The sequence below is a fragment of the Hyperolius riggenbachi genome, chromosome 4 (assembly GCF_040937935.1).
Source record: "Hyperolius riggenbachi isolate aHypRig1 chromosome 4, aHypRig1.pri, whole genome shotgun sequence".
In the NCBI taxonomy this organism is placed as follows: domain Eukaryota; kingdom Metazoa; phylum Chordata; class Amphibia; order Anura; family Hyperoliidae; genus Hyperolius; species Hyperolius riggenbachi.
In genome coordinates, this window is record NC_090649.1 from 149,639,918 (window position 1) to 149,656,063 (window position 16,146).

General features: G+C 44.8%; 1 protein-coding gene and 1 long non-coding RNA gene across 2 annotated transcripts in view; one reads left to right on the plus strand and one right to left on the minus strand.

The window, feature by feature from the left end:
* Positions 1–16,146, plus strand: part of SLC9A9 (solute carrier family 9 member A9) — a 954,803-nt gene that overhangs the window by 549,145 nt on the left and 389,512 nt on the right. The window lies entirely within an intron of this gene.
* The window catches only part of LOC137571534 (uncharacterized), a 32,760-nt gene that overhangs the window by 1,439 nt on the left and 15,175 nt on the right, over positions 1–16,146 (minus strand). The window contains exon 2 of the long non-coding RNA XR_011031371.1: positions 3,119–3,236. This is a non-coding gene — a long non-coding RNA (uncharacterized lncRNA). The remainder of the gene's footprint in view (positions 1–3,118; positions 3,237–16,146) is intronic.

The window sequence follows — 16,146 nt, forward strand, 5'->3', positions numbered from 1 at the left end:
ACCTTCTAAGTGATATGCAGGTGATGCGTGGAAGCAGATGAGATGTTATTTCTCTTGTTGATGTGCTCTGCTGACAAGGCAGTGTACGGTTTGCAGCTGCTGGCCACTGCTGATAATATAATATTTCTGAGACTGGTCAGCATTATCACATGCAGGTTGGCAATATTTTAAGAACTCCAGGGAAGGAGTAGTATTCTGCTAAGCACCCAGTCCTGCAGTGTCTGTGGTGTGCTTATTTGCTGACAATCCTGTTCCATGTTATCTTTCTTTTGTCTACTTGTATTTTTTTCATTTTTTTTACTAAATTATTAACCTTTGTGAGCTTCACCAGAAAGGTGGTATAAAGTTCCATGATGTCTAGCAAGCAAGCAGGATAGTGGTCATCTTCACAGCAACGGCGCTGACCCAGAAGTACTTGGGGTGTACTTCCAGGTCAGCACCATTGCTGCGAAGATACCGGCATTTACGAAAGGATACTGCAGCAGAAAGACAGAGCTGACAGGACAGAAGAGGCGGCGATAGGAATCCGGAGTAGGTGAGTTATGCTGTGGCTTTTTTTTTAAATTGCAGAATAGTACGATTAGATCCTTCCCAGCCCTTCAGCACGGAGCCAGCATATTTTTAACGGATACATCCATGACTGTTATGGAAGTCACAAACGCAAAAATTAACCCATTCATTTACGGATAATCTGTAAATTTCCGGATGGTTATCAACACTGAGTAGCAGTAAGAAGGTTACTGGTAGGCATAGCGGTAGGAAGGTTACAGTTAAGAGCAGCGGTAGGAAGGTTAATGTTAGGTGTAGCACTAGGACACTAGGAAGGTTAGTATTAGGTGTAGCCATTGGAAGTTTAGAGTTAGGTGTTTACAATAGGAGGGTTAGTGTCAGAGGATACCTTAGGATAGATGTTTTATGCAAGCTATAACCCTTACACAGTATAAGATCACTAATATGTTACCGATATTGCTACAGTCGGTTACTGACCAGGCCAAACTCATTTAGCTTCTATAGATATTTATATAGTAATATGGTGTTTGGTGGCCATGGCTACATGTTGGATTTGCCTATGGGCTGGGTCTTCAGCAGAAGGAGGCTTGTTATTGAGGAGGAGGATGTCAAGAGATTTGATATCTATGTTGAACAAGAGTAAGGTGAGTGAAGTTTTTCCAGAAGTGTGCATCGATTGGTCATATTCCAAAAACATTTGTGACATCCCCTGGAATTGTCAACCTAAATTCACTGAACCAAAAAAATAAAGGAAAAGTTGTTCCCTTTCATTAGGCCTTTTTATGACCCTTTATTGCCCAGGCAAGGGTTATGTATTGTTACAAACAAATGGCAGAACAATTTGTCATTAATCAAATTTGGAAGATAACCTGTTTCCTGGTGATCTCCAATCTAGTAAATCAGGTGTCTGTGTCTCTAAAGGTGGCCACTAACAATCCAATTTCTAGGAAAAAATCATTTGAGCGATCAGATAATTCTGATCTGAAGAAAAATCATTCACTACACCATCAACGAACCAATCTTTGCTTCCTATCTATCACAACCAACAAGAAAATCCAAATTTTGGTTTGACCAAAATCCAAATCGGACGATCATTTTTAAATTGTTCGTAATCGATTGTGCCCATCAATGAAGATTTACAACCAATCAGATCAGAATTTCTGATCGGTCCAGCGATTTTTTTTGCTAGAAATTGGACCGTTAGTGGCCACTTTAAAATCTGCAATCACTTTCAGTGTATTTTTAATGTGTGTATCTTTTGTCTCTCTCTCTCTCTCTCTCTCTCTCTCTCTCTCTCTCTCTCTCAGCAGCTGTGCAAACACTGAGTGACCCTAAGGACCCAACATGTAAGTATGGTTCAAGAGTTGGCACCACCAAAGTAGTGATAAGCTATTTTAATGTATCTTACAGCAAGTTAGATACAGGCATAGGAGCATACAGGCATGCTGCTCCTACGCCTCTATGACTTTATGTAAGATACATCAAAAAAGCATTTGAAAAGGGCGTCTGTTTAATATGGCACTGGATAGCACTAGTAGAATATCAGTAAATTTACCCATACTTCACTACTTCATTCAAATAGTAAAATATTGGTAATAGTACAGAAAATTTACTATGACCTAAACTCTCCCTACTCACACAACTGCGTTGGTGGTGTCTGCCACTTAACCTCCCCCCTGATGGTACCTAACCCTGAAGGGCCCTTTTCCATTAAATAGTGATGCGAATGCGGCTGCCTCGCCACATCGCAACACGTCCGATGCGTTCGCATCACTTCCGCATCGGGAGATGCAGAAGTGTAAGTAGGGGACAGCGGGCGGATGCGCCTGTGTGAGAATCTGCAGCATGCTGCATATTCCCGGATCGCTCCTCACCGCTCCGCACACAATGGAAATGGTTCCATTGCAGTGCATTGGTTTCAGGACACTCGCGGTGCAATGCGGCCATGTAGCCGCATTGCACCACATGTAATGGAAACGAGCCCTAACTCTCCCTTTCCTCATGGTACCTAACCCTTAATCCCCCAGTGGGTGGCTTACTTTAACCTCCTGCACCTAATCTTGCCCTCCTTAAAATGCGTTCTGTTTAAAAGGTCACCCACTTTGCGAACTGTGGCTAGCTATTTGTAGCCTCCGTCTGCATAGCGGGCACTTTTTTAAACAGGACTACACCTTAAAATAGCTTATTAGTACTTTGGTGTTGCCGACTCTTGAGCTATACTGACTTGCATTACAGTATGTTTTATACTGTCATATTGTTATAGTTAAGCGGTCACCCCAAGCATCTCAGTCACCTCTCTAGTTACCATATTGATTTTTTTGGGAAATGAGTTACGCCTGATAGTTCCTAAAACACTGATAGTTCACCTTTCTCTGAATATATCCCTAACCCAGTGGCTTTATACAGAGTAGGCTGGCATTGCTCAATATCTGCCCAGCCCATAAAACTTCTGCTTGTACAGTGTTTTGATACTACAACAAACAAGATTGATAAAAAAAATGAATAAAACATAAACATGATCTGTTTAAGTACTGTTCTAATGTTATAAAGCCAGAGAAAGCAAAAGAAAATCTCAACAAGCAGTGAAGTTTGAATGTTATTGTCTCACCACAGGGAAGTTTGGTAGTAATCGCCTCCCATCAGTATTTGTCTGTATGTGTAGACTTGCATCCCAGAAGTTTCTGGATGCACTGGAAGGTCTGGCCACTCACAAACAAGAAGAAAGCCTGCAATGGGATTATTGAGAAATCACACAGCGTTGTGCATTATTTGTACTTGACAGCTGTTTCTCTCTCTGGTTTTATTGTCAACATTCCCCCTAACTTGGCAGGATAACACTTAGCTCATTATAATCACTAGTCCCTGTCTGTCATATCCTGAAGTCTTAGCAGAAATGTTTCTACATTGACAACTTGCTTACCTTTCCTGCTGATCACTGGCTAAATTTCTAAATCAGGTCCAGGAATTTCTATTTTTTTTTCAAGCAATCTGGCCTCACAATTTTAACAATGCTTACAGGGAGTGCAGAATTATTAGGCAAATGAGTATTTTGACCACATCATCCTCTTTATGCATGTTGTCTTACTCCATGCTGTATAGGCTCGAAAGCCTACTACCAATTAAGTATATTAGGTGATGTGCATCTCTGTAATGAGAAGGGGTGTGGTCTAATGACATCAACACCCTATTTCAGGTGTGCATAATTATTAGGCAACTTCCTTTCCTTTGGCAAAATGGGTCTAAAGAAGGACTTGACAGGCTCAGAAAAGTCAAAAATAGTGAGATATCTTGCAAAGGGATGCAGCACTCTTACAATTGCAAAGCTTCTGAAGTGTGATCATCGAACAATCAAGCGTTTCATTCAAAATAGGCAACAGGGTTGCAAGAAGTGTGGAAAAGCCAAGGCGCAAAATGACTGCCCATGAACTGACAAGCGTGCAGCTGCCAAGATGCCACTTGCCACCAGTTTGGCCATATTTCAGAGCTGCAACATCACTGGAGTGCCCAAAAGCACAAGGTGTGCAATACTCAGAGACATGGCCAAGGTAAGAAAGGCTGAAAGACGACCACCACTGAACCAAGACACACAAGCTAAAACGTCAAGACTGTGCCAAGAAATATCTCAAGACTGATTTTTCTAAGGTTTTATGGACTGATGAAATGAGAGTGAGTCTTGATGGGCCAGATGGATGGGCCCGTGGCTGGATTGGTAAAGGGCAGAGAGTTCCAGTCCGACTCAGACGCCAGCAAGGTGGAGGTGGAGTACTGGTTTGGGCTGGTATCAAAGATGAGCTTGTGGGGCCTTTTCGGGTTGAGGATGGAGTTAAGCTCAACTCCCAGTTCTACTGCCAGTTTCTGGAAGACACCTTCTTCAAGCAGTGGTACAGGAAGAAGTCTGCATCCTTTAAGAAAAGCATGATTTTCATGCAGGACAATGCTCAATCAAACGCGTCCAAGTACTCAACAGCGTGGCTGGCAAGAAGGGGGATAAAAGAAGAAAAACTAATGACATGGCCTCCTTGTTCATCTGATCTGAACCCCATTGAGAACCTGTGGTCCATCATAAAATGTGAGATTTACAAGGAGGGAAAACAGTACACCTCTCTGAACAGTGTCTGGGAGGCTGTGGTTGCTGCTGCACGCAATGTTGGTGGTGAACAGATCAAAACACTGACAGAATCCATGGATGGCAGGCTTTTGAGTGTCCTTGCAAAGAAAGGTGGCTATATTGGTCACTGATTTGTTTTTGTTTTGTTTTTAAATGTCAGAAATGTATATTTGTGAATTTTGAGATGTTATATTGGTTTCACTGGTAAAAATAAATAATTGAAATGGGTATATATTTGTTTTTTGTTAAGTTGCCTAATAATTATACACAGTAATAGTCACCTGCACACACAGATATCCCCCTAAAATAGCTAAAACTATAAACAAACTAAAAACTACTTTAAAAAATATTCAGCTTTGATATTAATGAGTTTTTTGGGTTCATTGAGAACATGGTTGTTGTTCAATAATAAAATTATTCCTCAAAAATACCACTTGCCTAATAATTCTGCACTCCCTGTATATTTCCAGGGTAACTGGTTTCCACCATTGTAAACAGGGATAGGCTCAGAATTTAACTTATGTTTTTATTGCTTCCTGTTGGGCTATTCAGTCAACCTTTCTTCTAGAAGAAAATTGTTACCATCGCTATAAAATTATTTTCCAAACCTAACAATAAAAAAGAAAAAGGGGAAAAAGGAAAATAAGTCATATCAAACATGTTTTGGGAATTTTCTTGCTTGGGCCAGGGTGGCATAGTGGATGCAGGGTCCCTGGTTCAAAGGCCAGGACATTGGAGTTAGAATGTTCTATCCTTTTTTTTTGGGTGTGGGTTTCTACTGGGCATTCCAGTTTCCTCTTACATCCCACTAACATACAAATAAGTTCATTGGCATCCCATAAACTGTCCTTAAACTACAATAGGAACATAACAGAATGGCCAAATATGGTAGGACATGACTATATATGCTATGTAAAAGTCCTGCAGAAGATGTCAGTGCTATATACATATACAACAATTATAGTCTTTTAGAGTAGGTTCACACTTGTTCTAAAAATGTATCCGTAGCTCCGGTTTTCAGCCCGGATCAAAGCTGGAGCCACGGATACCAATGTTAAAAGTGGCAGCCCTCTTCACTTAAAAAAAACGGATCAGTCTGCATTCAGGGGGATCGCTTTCAAAACCTGAACGGATGGTCCGGATTTGCAACATTTTTATGGACCCAGGACACACAGAGGGGTAGTGAAACTCAATGGCAAAACGGATCGGCATCTTCACAGGCAGCTTTTGACACAGACACGGATCCGTTTTCTGTGTCCCAGAGGAGGGAGCCGCCATGCTAGAGGGGGTAGCAGGCAGGAAGGGGGGCAGTGGTGGGGAGTTGTGGTCACCCCATCCCTCACCTGGGTCCCCCCTTTCCCGCTCCCCCTCCAGCTAGTTTCATTGATTAAATTATTTAAATCAATGTATTAAAATGTGTAGCCAATGGGCACGTAGGGAACTTACTTCCTTGTGTTCCACCGCTTGCCGTCACTTCCTGCAATGCCGTCCAATGAAGAACTGAGGGCGGCATTGCAGGAAGTGACGGTGGCGGTGAAACACAAAGAAGCAAGTTCACCGCTTGATGCTTGGCTATACATTTTAACTACTTTAGGACCGCCTAACGCCAATTGGCGTCAAGTCCTGGGGCTGCACTTTGCAGGCGATCACACGCAGGATGCGCGCGCATCTCCTGCTGGGGTGGCGGAGCTACACCCTGCCTTCAGTCTCCGAGCGGCAATCGCCGCTTGGGAGACTGTTAGACGGCTTGATCGCCATCTATTTACATGTACAGCGCTGCGATCGGCAGCAGCGCTGTACTGGGGACAGCCGTGGGACATGGCTGTCCCCTCCTGAGACTGGGGAGTGATCGGCTGTCATAGGCTGAAGCCTTTGACAGCTGATCACCCTGATTGGCTGGCGGGGGGAGGGAGGGAGCAGGGAAAAATAAATTTAAAAAAAGAAAAATGTATTAAAAAATAAATAAAATAAATATTTATAAAAAAAAAAATAAACAGGGTAGTTTCTAGGCTAAATTGCACCCAGGGCTAGGCTGTAAAAACTGTGTTTGCTCCCTCCCCACCCCCGTGGACTCGCAAACCCTTACACTTTAGGGACAGTCACAGGTCACAAGTAGATCTGCCTACTTACTAGTGACCAGCCACTTATCCACACAGGCGAAGAGAGCCCAGAAAGCTGACTCCTCCATGGGCGCCGCACACTGACAGCCTGCAGTACCGCTACAGGACATCAGGTGTCATCATGCGGTGGTGACGTGATAATGACTTGACGTCAGACACGGGCAGCCCAGGTGGAGCCAAGGAAGGTGATCGCTCTGGTAATCATCTTTCTTCTTCCATTTGGCTGCACCGCGCATCACCAGCTCCCTAGCAGTTATGTCCTTGTGCCTGTGCCCCCCTTCTATTACCCGCCGGTCTGCGCCTAGGGCGGCTGCCCTGTCCGCACTGCCCAAGAAACAGCCTTGAAAATAAACAACTGTGGAGCGATCAGACCCCACCAACAAAAAGCTCTGTTGGTGGGGGGGAAGGGGGGGGGATCACTCGTGTGCTGTGTTGTGCGGCCCTGCAGCTTGGCCTCAAAGCTGCAGTGGCCAATTTAGCAATAATTAGCCTGGTCTTTAGGGGGGTTTAACACTGCAGTCGTCAAGTGGTTAATACATTGATTTAAATGATTTTATCAATGAAACTAGCTGGAGGGGGTGCGAGGAAGGGGGGACCCAAGTGAGGGAGGAGGGGCAACCCTCCTCCCCACCACTGCCTCCGCTGCCCCCTTCCTGCCTGCTTCCCCTCCAGCATGGTGGCCCCGCCCACGGCCAGGGCTTGGGACGTTTCCACGGACTGGAAACGTGGCTTCAAAAAAGGCAATTTCTCTCAAAGCGGAGAGAAAAAAAATTGTTTACAAAAACGGATCCATTTCAAACGGATCCAATCTGCAAGGGACAAGTGTGGACCTAGCCTTAAAGGTAATCTATAGATAGGTGTGAAAGCCAAAGCAGGCAATTTGTTCTTTATAAGAGGCAAAACTTATAATTGGCAGTTGTTCTTATTACAGCTGTTTTTTAATGCAGTAAAGTCATTAGAGAGACTCAATAAAAAAGGAAATGTACAACAAACACGAACATACAAATAAAACACATTTGTAATTACCATTTATAGACAGCCAGTGATACCTATGTGCACGAATGGTAGAGAATCTCGCCCCTGCCCTTCCCTTACGAGATAATTGCACTTTAGTTTACCGTATATGTTTTTAATTGATTCGTTTTTTCTTTGGTTTGCATTTAATACATTTTGACAAGCATACTGAGATGTTACAATTAATTACGGTATGTCTTCAGAGTTCATGTAATTGTTGATCCTCCAACCCTCTCACAATTGCAGTGGGACTGTATGCAAGTGATAAAGTATAGCTCCCCTTTATGTTACTCTAACCCAAACAGAGAAAGCCTGTTCTTAGACTGGTTCCTCATGAAGTCTAGTAGCTAATGTAGCTAATGTTCTGAAATGCCTCTGAGACGCAGGAGGACAAGTCCCCTTTATGTTAATGAAACTGATCCTTTTTTTCACATCCGTGATTAGAAGATATTCTTAAGTAAACAGACACAAAATTAACACCCCACAACCCTTTGGTGTCATTTTACGAAAGAAAAAAAACTTGTATTATGCCTCTTATTATTTCAAACACACCATCAAGTTCACGGAAATGTGACACATTAAATTTTTCATGAACCTGATTTGAACACTTGAACTCAGACGAGTGATTACAGCAGTTATGCCTTTGCAGGTAATAACAGAGGGACTGCATGCCAGTGCTATGGCATAGCTCTCCTCTGTGTTGTTTTAAGACAAAGAAAAGGAGCTATAAGGCCGATAGCTGATTTCCTGAAATAGCTCTGAGCCCCTTTTAGAGACGTAGGAGGACAAACATACCCTTATTTTAATGAAAGTGATTCTTTCACATCAGTGATTAAAAGATATCCTTAGGTAAACAGGCACAAAAATAACACCTCACAGCCCTTCGGGTCGCTGTTGAAAAGGAAGAAAAATTGTCCAATTCCTGTTTTTTCTTTAAACACACCATCAAGTTCACAGAAATGTAACGCGTAACCTTTCTGGGCTTTTGAATTCAGGCAAGAGTGAGTCACCTTCTCTGTGAGCTATACAGACTTTGTCTGTTATATTAACACTTGGATAGGCCACCTATATTCACAAACGTAATGATTCACTAATTTATAATTAACTCCTGCTTACGTTATTGCAGTCTTGGACAAAGATCTAGTAGCTTTATCACTCATTACTATGCAGTACAGAGTAGCTCATGGTGACCCAGAACCACTACAAGCATAAGGGGTTCAAAGGGACCAAAAACACCCCCAAAAACCTCTTACTTTTAAAAGCGATGCTCAATATAAATGTAAATTGAAGATAGGGTTAGGAAATGCAGACACTCAGGAGTCAGTACACTAGCTAGCTGTAAGGGATTGATGATTGTGTGTGACTTACTGTATATACTCGAGTATACAGTAAGTCTAGAAATTTAGGTCTGATTCACTACATAAAAGTACAGGTGTCGACTTATACACGAGTCATGGACACTGAGTAATATGTGTACTATTAGGCCCGGTTCACATTAGCGTTCGCTATCTGGATTTTCCGGATCTGATCCGGACCGCATACTGTACAAATGGAACGTACGTTCCGCATAGCAATGTAAAGGCTATGCGGACATTCACACGTGTCCGTTCCGTACAGTACGGAGCTGGATCGGATCCGGACTCCGGACTCTTTTCCAACATGCGCTATTTTTTGGGTCCGGCTCTCCGGCCCACGCACCCAGACCGGAGCCGGACCTGAGCCTGACAGCACCATCAGGAACACAGAAACCAATGGGGAACAGAAGGCACAGAACACACTGCCTACAAAAACCTGACATTCTACCCCACTTCCTATGCGTATCCAAGCGGCCATTTCGGATGGGGACACATGGGCCAAGCATGTCTGGAGTGGAGCAACAGTGACAGATGTGCTGGAGCCAGGGCCGGCCCGCTCATGAGGCGGGGTGAAACTTTTGCCTCAGGCGGCAAATTTCCAGGGGCGGCACCCGCCCGTCCGTGGGTGCGGGGAGCCGGCCCGCCCAGCTGGAGGGGTAGCTGGCAGGACGGGGGTATTGGGCCAGCGGCGGGGAGGGGGGTCGGACCCCCCCCTCCCTCGCCTGGGTCCCCCGTCCTCCGCTCCCCTCCAGCCTAAATAGACGCAGCCGTATATGTAAGAGGCACGGGCGGGGAGACACTCACCTCCTCCTCGCTCCAGCGTGCGCTCCACTGACATCACTTCCTGCAACGCTGCAGGAAGTGATGTCAGTGGAGCGCATGCTGGGAAGAGGTGAGTGTCCTCCCCGCCCGTTCCTCTTACATATACGGCTGCGTCTATTTAGGCTGGAGGGGAGCGGAGGACGGGGGACCCAGGCGAGGGAGGGGGGGGTCCGACCCCCCTCCCCGCCGCTGGCCCAATACCCCCGTCCTGCCAGCTACCCCTCCAGCTCGGTGCCCCCCCCCGAGGGGGGGGGGGGGAGGGGCGGCGGTGGCAATTTTTTTTTAAAAATTTGCCTCAGGCGGCAAAAAGTCTAGGGCCGGCTCTGGCTGGAGCTGTTTGGCAGAATGTCGGAGGTGGAGGTGAGGCCTACAGCGGAGGAACCTGATTCTACAGGTGCACCAGGTGCACCTTCTGCTGACCCGAACATTTTTTTATTTAAATTTCGCTATTTTTTGCCCACGGATCCGGATGGCAGCCTGATGCATGCCTGATACAAACGGACCGGATCTGGGTTGGAACCGTACGGTTCTGATCAGGATCAGGTCAGGATCCAATCAGGATCCGGTCCGTTTACTTGCCAAAACGCAAGTGTGAACGGGGCCAAAGTGACATACCCATTTGCTGCAATTTACCCTGTGGAAAGTGATATTTTGAGAAAAGGAAATGCCAAGAAAACAGTCTGAAAGTCCTAGCCACAACAATTAACAAGGAAAGGGGCAAGGGTGAAATAATGGGCTGCAAAAAAGGGAGTGAATAATTACAGCACTTGGGGGCCTGTAGGCATTATTGGCTGCACTTAAAGGGGAACTTCAGCCTAAACAAACATACTGTCATCAAGTTACATTAGTTATGTTAATTAGAATAGATAGGTAATATAATCTTTTACCCACCCTGTTTTAAAAGAACAGGCAAATGTTTGTGATTCATGGGGGCTGCCATCTTTTTGGTTGAAAGGAGGTGACAAGGAGCAGGGGAGACAGTTCCAACTGTCCTGTGTCTTGATCACCCCTCCCAGCTGCACACGCTAGGCTTTAAATGTCAAATTCAAAATGACAAAAAAAAAATTGCACCAAAACAGCAGAACGAGAACAACAACATCAGAAATCCCATCATGCTTTGCACAGCATCAGGGGAAAAAAGCCCGGGCAGTTTTCTTCTGTGCAGCTAAAAATGAGGCTTGTATAAGAGAAACAAAGTTCTGATGCTGTGAAACTGTTAAAGAAACACCAAGCCTTTTCAGTGCTGCTGAGTCGATTTTTAGTCCGGAGGTTCGCTTTAAGGGACAGGAGGGGTTAATGCCTGCAATACTGTATGCAGTGCAGTCATTAACCCCTCCTGAGCCCCAAGTGCTGCCATTAACTTTGCTTGGTAGATTTAATACTTGAGTCAATAAAAAATTCCAGCTTAAGAGGGTTGAATACTGGAGTCGACTTATACAAGAGGTCGACTTGTATTTGAGTATAGTAGGTGATTAACCCAGCGTGCTCAGCATCAAAAACCTAGAGGATTATATAGATAATTTGTAGAAAAAAATATGGCACTGCTTCAGTGCATCTTGATTTATTGCTTCCTTGCTTCATTGTATATACAGTAAATTCATGCAACAACTCCAAACCAAAGTATCTTCATGTGCTTCAATAATTTTAATTTACAGCCTGCAAAACTTTGTACAAAAACATGGTTCACACTACATCTAAAATTTCTAAAACCAAAGCTACACATGTGAGCTCTTCTAATTTCCCACTGTCCCCATCATGGTAAATAACCGTATTGATCGCCCAACATTAAGCCTATGCAAATCAACCGGTAAATCCAATCATGTCTGGACAATTGTGGGCCCTCCACCAGGCGCACACCACATGCCTCCTCATTCACACTCCAGCAACCGTGCACTGTTGCTTTAAGAAGTAACTTCTTATATCTTCTGCTACAACCGGCCAGTACTTGGCATTTCATTGATCTTAGATAACCTAACAAGCCTACAAAGCGATGGGGATATAGCCACTTTAGAAACATCAATCACTTTCCTTTCTCATCTCCATATTTCCATAGGTCAGATCTTCTCAATATAATTGACATGTGCTGGCCAGCAACAAGATCACAGTCCACTGCCTCTCTGACCGCTCAGTGGTATCAACCGCATTCACTGTAGCATTACAAACTTCCATGTGATGATTGCCATAAGCTGACTTGCTACTCATGACCTTGCTGCAGACATAGCGGACTTCAGAGGGAGCTACGCTCAGGGCTTTCCCTAGTCAGCAGCCGCTCGATGCTTAGATCACATCACCTCATACACTTACTGCTTTGGTTCCTGCTTTGGTCTCGTAACATCTCCCAGCTGTAGTGGTGGTGCAGCCCGGCGTCCCGGGTAGTGAGCGCTCACAAGCGTCTGCCGAGCCCCGCCCACGAGACCAAAGCAGGAACCAAAGCAGGAAGTGTATGAGGTGATGCGATCCAAGTTGCTGGCCAGCACATGATTGGATTTACCGGTTGATTTGCATAGGCTTTATGCTGGGCGATCAATACGGTTATTTACCATGATGGGGACAGTGGGAAATTTGAAGAGCTCACATGTGTGTAGCTTTGGTTTTAGAAATTTTAGATGTAGTGTGAACCATGTTTTTGTACAAAGTTTTGCAGGCTGTAAATTAAAATTATTGAAGCACATGAAGATACTTTGGTTTGGAGTTGTTGCATGAATATGGTTCAAGGTACCTGAGTATCTCCCCAATAGGGTGGTGCGCAAATTATATTGAGGCCGCCAAATTCATTTGGTAATTGATATATACAGTAAATATTGTGTAATGCATATAAATACTGTGTATACTCAGCTATAAGTAGAAAAATTAAGGACTGTTTCACAGTATAAAAGTATAGGCGTTGCCTTATTTACGAGTTAGTCCTACATGTCTTCATTTATAGCCAAGATGGGGGTGACTCTTTCTCTCTCCCCCTCCCTGCAGCATCGAAGCTATTAACTTCACTTACCTCCCCACCCATCACATCCTAAATGGCTGCTTATCACTGACCATTCCACCCAGCCCCATGATACAAAGCAATGTGCCCAGTGGAGGTCACATCCCTCACCAATCTAGCGCTAGGCTCTGCATCTTCTCCCGTCCTTCACGCACGCTGGTCTACCTTAGTGTGACTCTCAATGTCACTGTACCGGAAAATGTATATGTATTACGCAATATTTGTATGCACTGAAGTTTTTAAGGCGGACTGAAGCAGTGGCATATCGTTTCTACAAATTTGTTAATATAAATGTACCTTCTCAAACAGAAGGTATTTGCAATTATTGAAATTTATGTGAGCTAGAAAGATCTCCCATGATGCATCATTACTAAATATGCAAATCATTTCCTTGTAACCCTAAAAGCAAGACACACATCCAGAACCATTGGAGGGTAAAGTGTGCCTAAAGCCAATAGTTTTTTACAGAGCAATGCTAATCTAACTTGCATTGCATACAACTGTTTCGCAGTAACTGCTGCTTCTCAGTAGAGATGGCTCGAACCACAGATTTTCGGTTCACGAACCTCGAACGCGAACTTCTGCGAAAGTTTGGTTCGTGCGAACTTTCGCGAACTGCAATAGACTTCATTGGGGATACGAACTTTGAAAACTAGAAACATTAATTCTGGCCAGAAAAGTGATGGAAAAGATGTTTCAAAGGGTCTAACATCTGAGTTTTTGCATGGATAAGTGGGATAGACGCCAAAAGTCCCGGGGGAAAATCTGGATTTGACGCACAGCAGCGTTTTAAGGGCAGAAATCACATTGCATGCTAAATTGCAGGCCTAAAGTGCTTTAAAACATCTTGCGTGTGTATACATCAATCAGGTAGTGTAATTAGTGTACTGCTTCACACTGACACACCAAACTCACTGTGTAACACACGGCAAACAACTGTTTGTGTAGTGACGGCCGTGCTGGACTGGTGCGCACCATTGCGAGAGTGCAGGCCATGGCGGTTTTCAAGCCCATATGGTCGCCGGGCTGAGGTAGCTCAATGACAGAACAACAGTGACTGTCCAGCTGATCGAATTTGGTCTGTCCACAATGAAGCAACGACCTTATTATCTTGGGTGTGCCCCCCTCCCCCCGAGACACTATTATAGCTGTCGGTCATTGCTTCATTGTGATACGCAAGCCCCTTCACCGCGGCAAGGTAACGATCACGAAGGGGAATTGACACATGTACATGCCTTTTGTTTTGTTGTTGCAGCTGCAGTGCAGCCAGAAAAATTAGGCAGGCATGTACACGCACCAGAAAAATGATTATAGCGGCCGCTGCTAGCTGCGGCCTTAAAAATTCAGAAATCCGCCTGGTGTCCAGGACCCTGTTGGTGGTGGCGGAGAAGGCAGTCAAGCGGCCTGCAGACAGAGATGCTGTGTGGGGAGCGACTAGGTCTTGGGGCTGGCAGCCAGTCATGCGGCGTGCAGGCAGAGATGCTGTGTGTGGGGATAGACTTAGTCTTCAGGTGGGCAGTAGCCCTCCGGGATCCATGCCTCATTCATTTTGATAAAGGTGAGGTACTGAACACTTTTGTGACCTAGGCGACATCTCTTCTCAGTGACAATGCCTCCAGCTGCGCTGAAGGTCCTTTCTGACAGGACGCTTGAGGCAGGGCAAGACGGAAGTTAGATGGCAAATTGTGACAGCTCTGGCCACAGGTCAAGCCTGCGCACCCAGTAGTCCAAGGGTTCATTGAGGCTCACAGTGTCTACATCCACACTTAAGGCCAGGTAGTCGGCTACCTGCCGGTCAAGGCATTGGTGGAGGGTGGATCCGGAAGGGCTAAGGCTAAGGAATGTTTGGATTAAAGGGTTGGACTAAAGAATGTCCGCATGTTCCACATCACCATGAGATCGCTGGATCGTCCTGTCCTTGCCTGTGTGGACATGGGAGAAGGTTTACTGGCAGTGGTACCTGTAATGCTGGGGGGTTATACTTTCTGACCACCCAGCGCAACAAGGCTAAGAGCTGGATAATGGAAGAGGCTCCACAGATGGACAAGGGAGCAAGATTGCCCAGAACAAGGGAGCAAGATTGCCCAGGGCAAATTCAGCTCTGGGTCGCCTATCAGGCTAGATGCTATGTGATACAATACACAACAGACATAGTCCGTAACAGATTTGGGTCATAAATGTTAATTCAGAAGTGTCGTATTGGAAGGATTAGGCAGATTCGTAGTCGAGAGGCAGGCAAAGGTCGGTACACAATACAATATTACAATAGATGTTACTTCAATAATATTACAAGATATATAACTACAAAGTACAAGACTGACTGACTAGAGTACATATATATCGTGCTGATGCGCAATATATGAAATGTAGCTCTCAAATAACTCACTAGCTAAAGCACAAGTAATGATAATTAACAAGACAGACAACAGACAGACAGACGGAATGCTCAGCCAATCTAGTCGCTGTTTCAGCGACTGTGACATTCACACTGAGATAGGCAAGACTAACAGGTAGGAGCGAACTATTGGCAACCACTGCTATAGTTCGTCCTCAAGAATAAGGCTAGAAGGAATACTACCAGTCACCAACACGGTGCTGGCAGAATCTAACTATCAGGATCAGAAGGACTTCACTGACCCCCGCATGTCAGCAAACATCCAGCAGACATGACAATACAGAGCAAGGCATTATACATTAACAATAACAACTTTCACAGCATAGACCCAACGACAACTCAGAAAGCTGAACGCTATGACGGGCGGGATAGGAAATGGGAGGCAGACTTTTATGCTGGCATCAGCCAATGGATGCAGGTATGCAAATTCCCACACAGCTGAATGGTAATCATTCAATCCTGAGCTGGCTTGATTACCATTTTCTAGCTGGCTGTGAATTCAAAGGACTCCCATAAGAAATACATGCAGTATTATGTAACAACATGCATGCAGGAAATCCAGGGCTATCTGGCCGCAGCTCAGCTGCAACAAGCAATTGGTGGAATGATTACAGCATCCTGACCTGCCCAGAACTGCAGAGCGATTGCAAATGACAATAAGATTTATTGTGAATGCACAACCAAATGCAAGTAGATAAGCCAGAACTGTCCATTTGCAGCTCCACTGCAACGGACAGAACACGCTACAGGACGGATCCTTACAGTACCTTTATTGTGTTGTGCTGTGACATCACCCTTAAACGCACTGTAAAGCATAGTTGCCAGCTTGTTCTGCAAGTGCT